Raw genomic sequence first — 11,424 nt, 5'->3', positions numbered from 1 at the left:
CAATTATAAGCTTTTGTCTTACTCACCATGCACAGCCCTTACCAAATGTAATCCTACCATGAGATAACTTTCCTATTTTTTGAAAAGTGGCAGATAGAACACAGTGTACAGCAGGTTTCTATAGAAGCAAGATATGGAGCTGAAAGGAGTGTGGAAGCTTCATAAAGATTTGCATCATTCATATTTTTATTGAAATGAGGATTTGGTTCAGGAAGAAATGGTAACAAATTGGGCTGAAGAATCCAGTCATGGGGAGCTCTAAAATGGATTCCAGTCTTTATTGGGAGGGGGAGAAAAGGAGGCAAGAAAATCACTTTCCTCTTTACCCCTAGGCTACCAGCCGCAGCCCATGAAAAAGATCTCAGCCTCTACGCTTGCCATTGGAGACCTCCTTAACACTTGCCATTACAGGAGTCACTAATCTGATTGGTCAGAATTTGAAAGTGATCAGACCACATTTGCAGAGGGCATGGTGTGCAAAGGGGCCACCCTCCTGCTGTTCTACCTGTGCCTAGGTGGGCCATTAGCCTCCAAGTCTGCCCCATAGGCACAGGCATGTTTCCTCTCTCCCTCTCTCTGTAGGACACCTCACCATACAGAATCCAAGATTTAGATTCAAGGTGGAAAGCCTCACTCTCATTTGCTTTGGTTCTAAGTCCCATTTTCCTATCCGGTTTACCTGAAGTCTGGCCTTTTTCAGTTTTCAGCCACTTACCCAGATTAATAAGTTGATATTTCATGTTCCACTTCTCTAGTTATCACTATTTGTTCTGTCAGACATGAGTGGGAAAGAGAGGCAAGTAATCATCAGGGAGTATTTTGGGGCGAGAAGGGGCATAGGGTACTTAAAAGGAGTCTTCTTCAGTTCTCAGAGCAAAGAAAACAAACAGAAAACAAAGACAGAGCATGCCAAGGAGAGACATCCTGGAAGGATGTTTTCTCTTCCCATCCCATCTCTTCTGTAGCAGCCACCTGATGCTGCCTGTATGAAGACTTTCTGGAGGTGACAGCTGACAGAAGCAGAGCTGCATCTAGTGCCTGAACCATACATGCTCAGAGACAAAAACAAGTGACCAGGGAATGAATAACTGGGAAAGATAAACTGAATGCAGTGTTTTGTTTTTCAAAATAACATTTTGTTTCCTGATTTGATGTGTATGTGGAAAATAGAAAAAAAGCATAAAAAGGAAAGCAAATATCATCTGCATCCTACTAACCAGGAATAGAGATTTTCTGTTTCCGAGTTCCCCAAGGCCACCTCTAAGCTGTCGGCTGCCCCGCCTGCTTCTGCTTAGACTCAGCTGCTGGTTGGAGTACAGGTGTTAAAGACCTCATTAGCACACTTTTGCTACTCACTTGGAGAACTAAATACTCTCAAGTGACTCTTAAGTTCTCCCAGCACAATCCATTTCTGCAGCTGGCAAGTCCAGAGTTTTAGAAGCTTGTGTGTCTCTGCGGCCTTCTCTTGAGCCATTCTGATTTGTCTTTCAAAAAGGACACATGTGTAACTGCACTGTGTTAGGCCCAGCTGTTCCTGATTTCCCTGCTCCAGCTTCCTTCCGCACACATATTACTGGTTTCATTTTATTTGTGGGGCAGGGAGGTACTACCATTTTTATTTCTTTCCCACCACTGAACAGAGAAACAAAACAAGAAGCAATGGTTTAAAACCATTTCTTTCTTCACAGCTCCAATCTAAACTGTCCAAGGAAATTAAGTCCCCACGTGCTGGGGAGTTGTATTTCTGGCTGAAATGCAAGTAGAGGACAGGACCTTTCTAACTGTTGAATAGTAGGGCACAGAGAAGCCAGAATCCTAGACATGGTATTGGGTCCAACGTGCTCCAGCATGCATGTGCCCATGGGTGTGGTGAACATGCTTTCTCCTTAAAAAGCAGGGCGAGGTCTGAAGAATACAGTTCAAGTAACAGAACAAAGTGATTTTTTTTTCCCCACAAATGTATTTTCTTCCAACATTTTAAGCAATAGATCACATTGTTATATCGTTTCTTTCTAATCATTCCTCTTCTGTTTCCTTGTCAGCCTTCTCTTTCTTCTCCTAAGTATGGATGTCTCCAGGGTTCTATTCTTGATTCTTTGTCTTCCTCCTTTATAAACTCCCTCTCAGGGAACTGCTAGCTCACCTTGACTTCAGTTAGCACTGCTCTGCAAAGGACGCCTAGACCCTCCCTGAACTTTCCTGAAAAACAGTGTAGCAAATCTAAGAGCGTGCATTTTCAAGTCCCAGAGCTACACTGTTGCTGTGTGCCTTTGAAAAAGTTTTTCAGTCTCTGGGCCTCCATTTCTCCATCCATACAGTGGTGAGCAAAGCATGAGACAGTACTTGAAGGCATTTAAGTATTAGTGAAGGTGTGTTGGTCGTAAATTATCTCAGGAGAGTTTGTTTGAAAATGTCTGTATTTCATTTTGATTAAAACCAACTTAGGGTCCCTTTATCTTTTGAAAAAGTCATGCACGCACGTGGAAAATTTCAAAATTACAACAGGGTATTCATACATGTAAGTCCCTCTTAACTTTTATCCCTCAGCCACCTTCAAGAAGAAACTACTTTTTCATGCCTCACCTTTTTCTAGCTGCTAAGAAAATTCTCTTGGAATATCTCTTGAGATATCTTGCTGGATATACAATAATTTATTATTCATTATCCAGTGTGTGGATTTCAGGTTAATTTCCATTTTATTATTAAAATCAGGGGTGGACAGGTTTGAATATAACTGAGGATAGATTCCTAGAACGGATATTGATGAGTGAAAGGATATATGCAAATTCTGTGATTAGGTTTTTTGAGCTATAATTTACACACAATAAAATTAACCCTTTTAAGCGTGTAGATCTATAGGTTTTGACAGATGCATACAGTTGTACAACACCACCAAAATCAAGACAACAGAACACTTCTATCACCTCAGACGTTTCCCTTGTGCCTAGTGACTCCACAATCACACAGCAGATTGTGAAACTTTAAGGAATTTTCAAAGCCCGTTGTTAAAAACAGTCATTATTTAAAATTAAATTACATAAACTTACAATTCAATATAATTATATTTTTTAAAAGGTAATAAGTACTAAAAACTTGTTGCTTCCTCATTATTTTACACTGCACTATTATCTGTGGCTGTGTAGTTATTTATAGCTATTTTATCTGTATGGTGGAAATACCATATAATAATGTGCTGCTTTGCATCTCTTCCCAACTCCATGTTCAGTGTCATCACTTTGGGAGGTTAAAATTGGCCATGGTGGGAATATTTACACTAGAGAAATTGGCAAATGCTACAAATCAGAGAGTTTTTATTTGGAGAGCTTGAACATTTACCAGCATACTATGTTCACACCCCTTTATGCCACCCTCAGCCCCTGGCAGCAACTGATATATTTTCTGTTCTTATAGTATTGTCTGTTCCTGAATGAAAGAAATCATATAGAATGTAGTCTTTTGAGTTTAGCTTCTTTCATTTAACCTAATGAACTTGAGATTAATCTATGTTGTATGAGTAGTTGTTCCTTTCATTGCTAAGTAATATTCTATTGTATGAATGGATACACCACAGCTTGTTTACCATTCACCTGTTGATTGATATCTGAGCTTTTTGCGGTTTGGGGTGATTATGAATATAGCCATTATATATATATTAACATATAGATTTTTAGTGAATGTTAGTTTTTGTTTGTCTTGGGTAAATACCTAGGAGTGAGACTGTGGGTTCATATGAGAAGCATATGCTTTACTTTATAAGACGTTGTCAAACTGATTATCAAAGTGGTCATACCATTTTGCATTCTGACAAGTAATGTATAAGAGTTCTAGTTACTCTTTTTTTTTTTTTTTAAACATCTTTATTGGGGTATAATTGCTTTACAATGGTGTGTTAGTTTCTGCTTTATAACAAAGTGAATCAGCTATACATATACATATGTTCCCATATATCTTCCCTCTTGTGTCTCCCTCCCTCCCACTCTCCCCATCCCACCCCTCCAGGCTATCACAAAGCCCCGAGCTAATATCCCTGTGCCTTGCGGCTGCTTCCCCCTAGTTATCTACCTTACTACGTTTGTTAGTGTGTATATGTCCATGACTCTATCTCGCCTTGTCAAAACTCACCCTTCCCCCTCCCCATATCCTCAAGTCCGTTCTCCAGTAGGTCTGCATCTTTATTCCTGTCTTACCCCTAGGTTCTTCATGACATTTTTTTCCCTTAAATTCCATATATATGTGTTAGCATACGGTATTTGTCTTTTTCTTTCTGACTTACTTCACTCTGTATGACAGACTCTAGGTCTATCCATCTCATTACAAATAGCTCAATTTCATTTCTTTTTAAGGCTGAGTAATATTCCATTGTGTATATGTGCCACATCTTCTTTATCCATTCATCCGATGATGGGCGCTTAGGTTGTTTCCATCTCCGGGCTATTGTAAATAGAGCTGCAATGAACATTTTGGTACATGACTCTTTTTGAATTTTGGTTTTCTCGGGGTATATGCCCAGTAGTGGGATTGCTGGGTCATATGGTAATTCTATTTGTAGTTTTTTAAGGAACCTCCATACTGTTCTCCATAGTGGCTGAACCAATTCACATTCCCACCAGCAGTGCAAGAGTGTCCCTTTTTCTCCACACCCTCTCCAGCATTTATTGTTTCTAGATTTTTTGATGATGGCCATTCTGACCGGTGTGAGATGATATCTCATTGTAGTTTTGATTTGCATTTCTCTAATGATTAATGATGTTGAGCATTCTTTCATGTGTTTGTTGGCATTCTGTATATCTTCTTTGGAGAAATGTCTATTTAGGTCTTCTGCCCATTTTTGGATTGGGTTGTTTGTTTTTTTGTGATTGAGCTGCATGAGCTGCTTGTAAATTTTGGAGATTAATCCTTTGTCAGTTGCTTCATTTGCAAATGTTTTCTCCCATTCTGAGGGTTGTCTTTTGGTCTTGATTATGGTTTCCTTTGCTGTGCAAAAGCTTTGAAGTTTCATTAGGTCCCATTTGTTTATTTTTGTTTTTATTTCCATTACTCTAGGAGGTGGGTCAGAAAGGATCTTGCTGTGATTTATGTCATAGAGTGTTCTGCCTATGTTTTCCTCTAAGAGTTTGATAGTTTCTGGCCTTACATCTAGTTACTCTTTATCCTTGCTAACTAACATTCATTTTGGTCAGTTTTTAAATTTTAGATATTCTAATAGGTTTGTAGTGGCATCTCATTGTCACAGGAGCATCGGTCTTACATAACCTGTTACAAGGTTCTTACAAGTAGAATCTTTTAATTTTTGAAGAATATTTTCACAAAATACATAATTTATAAATTGACTGTTATTTTCTTCAAGAACTTTGAAGATATTATTCCATTGGTTATTGGCTTTTAATCTTTACATTGTGAAACGTCAACAATCAGTTTTATTATTTCTCCTTTGAAGGTAATATGTCATTTTTTTCTGTACCTGTTTAAGAGTTTGTTTTTTGTCTTTGGTTTTCAGAAGTTTTATTATTATGTGCTTATATGTGATTTGTGTATTTATCCTGCTTGGACTTAGTTGAACTTCTTGTACCAACGGCTTGGTGTCTTTCATCATTTAAAAAAAAATTTACAACCATTATCTCTTCAAATATTACTTCTTCCAAGACATTTTCTTTTCTACTTCTGGGACTCAAGTTACCTGAATTTTAGACTTGTTAACCTTGTATTAGGTTCTTTTATCTATTTTGTCTACTTCTGTCTCTCTACACCTCCATCTAGATATTTTCTCCTATTTTTTACTAACTGTGTTTTAAGTCTTCTGTTAAGGCTATCCATTGATATCTTAATTGCAGTTACTGTTTTTTCCATTTAGTTCCATTTTCATATTTGTAATAATTTCTATTCTTTCTGAAACTCTCCCACTTGTTATTTAATTCCTCAAAAATATTAACAATAGTTATTAAAAGTCTATGTCTATTCCAAACGTGGACTTAATAATAACTATTTTGTGAGTCTGTTTATAGTGTCTGATTTTTTTTTCTTGGTTTTCAGTCAAGATTTGCATTTTTTTTACGCCTTGTTACTTTTGATTGAGTGTTGGACATTGTGTATGGGGCACGGTAGACATACTTTAAGTTTCTGGCTTATATTATAATGTTATTTTGACCAGAGAGAATTTATTTTTGTTTCTAAAAGACAACTAGACTAGGATAAGATCACCATAATCCAATTAGGGAATGAGATGATCAAATCGAGGCTCCAATTCTTATGAAGTCTGATTTATTTCCAGGCCATACTTATTCCTAGTGTGTAAATTTTGAGGGTCCCAAATGAAGTCCGAGGGTATATACCAGGTCCAATCCACCTTGGTAGGCTTTGAACTCCAATTTTCACCAACCCTAATCCCCACTCCTGTGAAACTACTGGAAACTCCCCAACTTTTCAATCTCTCAGGCACTGATTTTGAAATAGGCTGTCAATCCTCTTGAGGGAAAAAGTTGCCCCAAATGTCAGATCACAACTCTTGGATTTCCTTCTCATCTGGATCTTGGCCCTCCAAATTCTTACTCTCTTGGTAGTTTCAGATGCTCAAACACATTTTTAAAATATATTTTGTCCAGTTTTATATTATATCAATAGGAGGGTGGACCCTGAGCAGTCTAGATAGTTATTTGGGGATGCAGTACTCCATCAGTAGTTTTCAAAAACTTCCCAGGTGATTCTCTCTTTTTTTTTTTTTAAGTACCAAGGATCTTTATTCTCAGGCCTGATATTGAATCTGTGGCTGCAAATGATGTCACTATCTTGAGAATAAAAGGTCCCATTATCTTCATCCTTTGCAAGTCTTCAGCCACAAAGTTACACCTTATTCTCATAACAAGATAAGTGAATCAGGCTGGAAGGGGATTTAGGAGGTACACTGACGATAAAAGCAAAGGGGAACACACACTTTTACAGGCATATTGTCCCAGTTACCTTGAAAGTTAAATTTCAGATTAATTTACAAAAGTAGTGACAGACCATGATTTCAGTGAAAATCAACACAAGTTATACCTTAAAAAAAAAATCAGTTCAGAAATACTAAGTCAGGCAAGCATACAAAATTCAGCATATTAAAAAATGCAAGGGCTGGTTGCCCAAACAGATATATCCCTCAGAAAAAGGGATTTGAAAATGCTGAGCAGAACCAAAGGAATTAGAAGCTGAATTAGCAGACAAATTCCCTCATTTTATAACTGTGGGCAGACATTAACTGGCGAAGTTTACTCAGCTAGATTAAGGGTGTACATAGATCTAATTCCTGGTGCTATTTGCAACTACACATATCTAAAATACAAGGAGATAAATATCTGGAACACATTAGGCCCACTGATTTAAACAGAACAGTTCAACAGTGGGGGTGAAGTTATTGTAGCACAGCAGCACATTATATATATTTAAGAGATTAAATGGAAAGAAATAATCTCTTAAAACTTTTAATGCTCAGTTTTGATACACAATCAAGTTTCCATCCAATTTTCTGATGTATAGCAAACTGTACTAGCTTAAAAAAAAAGTGCTTCCTTCAGTTTCCTTCTACACTTTTTTTGGCCTTTCAAAACTGAGCACTGGGTCATTTTACTGTAAGTAATGTGATGTTATATATGTACCTTCTAATTGCACGTTTTAGGAATAAACAAAATCCATATTTCAGTAACTGAGAGTGTATTTATAAAATGAAAACCTCTCTATCAAAATACACTTTTCACTGGGAAAAATAAATAAAACGACAAATGGATCTACACAAAGTAAAAATTAACTTTGGTAGATTTCAGTGCAGGACAGTCCATAACAAGCGTATTTGCCCTTACTCCCCCAGAGCTGATCATCTTCCAAGTTCAGATTTTAAAAATATTTTTTTTTTTTTTTTTTTGGCGGTACGCGGGCCTCTCACTGCCGTGGCCTCTCCCGCTGCGGAGCACAGGCTCCGGACGCGCAGGCCCAGCGGCCATGGCTCACGGGCCCAGCCGCTCCGCGGCATGTGGGATCCTCCCGGACCGGGGCACGAACCCGTGTCCCCTGCATCGGCAGGCGGACTCTCAACCACTGCGCCACCGGAGAAGCCCTAAAAATATTTTTTAATTGAGACTATTATGTTGACATTTGTTTCTCATTCCACATCATCTTCAGCCAAGCTCTGAGCACTTACAATTCTCTGACTAATTGTTGGGAGCTTAGTCAGAAGCATCTGGAACACTGGTGGTGGAAGAGTTTGCTGCAATACTTACAGTAACTGCTGTGGATGTCTACACACAGCAATTGCATTTGTCAGATGGTCCACACCCTTCTCATATTCACCTTGAGCTATTAACTCTTCACCAAGCTGTATTTCTTCGAGGAAGAATTTCTGAACGGCTTCACCATCTTTAAGGTCAGGTAATTTGGAAAGTCCAGCTCTCTCCTTGGCAAGCTTCTGTTTCTTTCCTCGTTCTCGCACTCTGTTCTTGAAGTTGGGGTCACTCCGTCTCTTGCGGTCGAAGTAAATGCAATACCCGATGGAAACAGCGATGGCGCTGTTCTGGCCCACCATCTTCTCTCCGACGAGGAGTGGGGGTCGGCGGCGGCGGGGCCCGCGAAGAAGCTGTTGGCTCAGGACCCTCGGAGCAGACTCCGCCGCTTAGTTCCGACGCCCGCTTCCCTGGTGATTCTAACGGGCAGCTGCAGTAACAAACCACAGACATAGAACATAAAAGGCATGTAAGATTCTTCATGAATTGATTCCTTCAAATCTATGTAACCTAATGTTTTACCACAGTCTTTTCTCTATCCACTGGCTCCCAAGCCCATATGCTTTCCAGCCTGATGGAACTACTTACTATTTCTGATGTGCCAGACCACAGTGCTCTCCCTTATCTTCAGACTTTTGCATTTATCACCCTTCTTTGCCTGGCCCACTCCTTTTTTCATCCTTTATATCTCGTTTTAAGTGTTACCTCTTCGGATACCACACTTAACTGTTTTAAGTGTTACCTCTTCGGATACTACACTTAACTGTTATGTGTCTTTTGCATCAGTTTGTAAGGCTTTCTAGGATCTGTTTGCTGCTTTAAAAGTAGGACTAGGTCTTCTGAGCTATTCTGTCAGTCTGAAGTTCCACTTCTTTCCCTTCAATATACCTCCCATTTCTTCCTCTTCTGTCCTGCCACCACCTTATACCCAATCATTAAGGCTGTGAGGTCCTTGAAGGAAGTAACTGACACGGATCCTTAAATAATTGTTATTGAGTTGAATTAAATGAAACATTTTTCAAAAGTAAAACTTCATGAAAACAAGACTGCTTCAGAAATCTGAAGTCTGTATTTAATCAGTTTTTGTTAAATTCAGTCCATATATACCTGAATAGTAGAGAGAAAATAATATCTGCTCACTGTAAATGAAAATAATGCTCAATTCTTACTCTGTTGAGTAATTATTTACTCTGTGATGACTTTCCTGGAGATACCATGTAATTGACTAACTTAGTGCTTGATGTGTACCAGGCATTATATTGATACTATCTTTTCCCATGTGTCTTCCCATTTAATACTCACAGTAATTCTATGTAGTAGATGCTGTTGTCATTAAAGCTAAGAGGTGCTAGGTCTCCTTACCAAGATTATATATCTGGTGAGTGGCTGACTCAGGACACAAACAAGGTATATCTGACCCTAAAACTCATACTTGTATAACATTATACTAAACACTAGTAGAAAAAGCACGGCTTTACACCTGTGCTCAGACCTTATTTCCATCAATGGTGTATCATAGTACAAACTAAACTTTCAGATCCTCCGTTTCCTCATCTATAATAACTGAATTCAATACTTCCCTGAAAAGTTCTGAGGAGATGGTCTGGCATGATGTCAGGTGTGTTATAGGTGCTTGATAAATATGATTACACACACACGCACTTTGTCCACATCTTTATTTCTTTTATTGCTGACTTCTTCATACCATCTGTTATTTGACTATAACTACTTTAGTTATTTATGCATTCTTTTTCTATACTCTAGGCGGTGCTAGCATGGTTTTAACTAACTTCATATGAATTAATTACTTACCAGTAGTGACATATTTATTATCAATTGCACAATTGCTTTATGGAGTTCTAGTAAAACATTACTTCAAGTGTAAAATATGTCTAGTTAAGAACAAATTACCCATGCTAATAAACAAATTTGACACAAGCCATTATTTGCTGAGCTTAAAGCTGCATTTGTTGAAAAGCCTCAAGTCATTTCATTTTTGCTGAAGACTCATATTTAAGTAATTGTGTAACATAGTCATTCATTACTGTCAAGCTACGCTTCTCTCTGCCTTTACAACAAAGAACACAGTCCAGCATTTAGTGCATGTTCTACGGAATTATTTCTCATTGGGGGGAAAAAAAGACAGATTTCTAAGAATCCTGGATGAAAGGAAAAAGTAATGGATTAGTACTGTTCAATATATTATTTCATAAAGTGGTCATATTTCAGCACACTTGCTTTTAGATTGTCCGCCTAGGTTTATCTCATCATTTTGATTAAAAAAAAAAAAGACCACATTGATATTAGTTCCCTTGGTTGGTTTGAATATTAAGATCTGTTTAACAACTGCTTTCTGCACATACAATTGGTTCATCCATGCAAGGGGTCCATTTGTGACCCTGAAGTGGGTGAGGACACCTGCAGGCCATTTATAGGACTGGCCAGAGAGGTGGCTATAGTGAAGGGATTGGTTTCCTAAATTTTTCTGTTAAGAATCACCCTGGGCACTTGTTAAATGCAGAGCTTCCCAGGTCTTGCTCCTAGAGACTCTGATTCAAAGGGTCTGAGCACTTGAAAGTCTAACAAAAAGCCCAGGTAACTTTTCAAACATATCCTCAGGTACATTTGGAAAACACTGTGGTAAAGGTTATATGAGCTTTAAAAGTACTTGTTTATTTGAGAAAATGGATGCAGTTTATCCTCTTGTGCTTCAGTATGTATATATCCAAAACTCTGCAGGCTCTACCTTCAAATGTGTGCATGTTTATAAACCTGCTTCTCAACGAAGCATATTTCATTGTTTATCTAAGGCTATCGGGAAGAGATGGATTTATACAAAGGACTCTGGAGAAGGGAAAGGAAGCAGCAGCTCCCCTTGATATAACACTTGGGACCCAAACTCTCACAATCCATTTTCTGGGAGGATTCAGCACTGGAATAGCTGCACTGGGGCTGAACAAAACCCCACTTACCTGCCACAAAACAGTTGCTACATTTTAAAGGGAAGTAGCATTCTGTTTTTTCCATGAATGGCTCTTGCTACCCTGGCTCCAGCGGGCTGAACCAGGGATTAATTGGGAAACCAGGAACACTAGGCACATGAGAAGCCAACTCCCTTTGCAAAGGCTTGGTGAGAAATTTTGTCCAATAATCACAGTTCCAATCCAACGAAAACCCC

General features: G+C 38.5%; 1 pseudogene; it reads right to left on the bottom strand.

Annotated features, from left to right (window-relative positions):
- Nucleotides 1-8,128: 8,128 nt before the first annotated feature.
- On the bottom strand, nucleotides 8,129-8,548 carry LOC136137828 (mitochondrial import receptor subunit TOM20 homolog; annotated as a pseudogene).
- Between the last annotated feature and the right edge of the window lie 2,876 nt (nucleotides 8,549-11,424).

This window comes from Phocoena phocoena, chromosome 18, assembly GCF_963924675.1.
Source record: "Phocoena phocoena chromosome 18, mPhoPho1.1, whole genome shotgun sequence".
NCBI classification, from domain to species: Eukaryota; Metazoa; Chordata; class Mammalia; order Artiodactyla; family Phocoenidae; genus Phocoena; species Phocoena phocoena.
The sequence above is the reverse complement of the archived record's forward strand: the minus strand, read 5'-3'. Positions and strand labels throughout refer to the sequence as shown.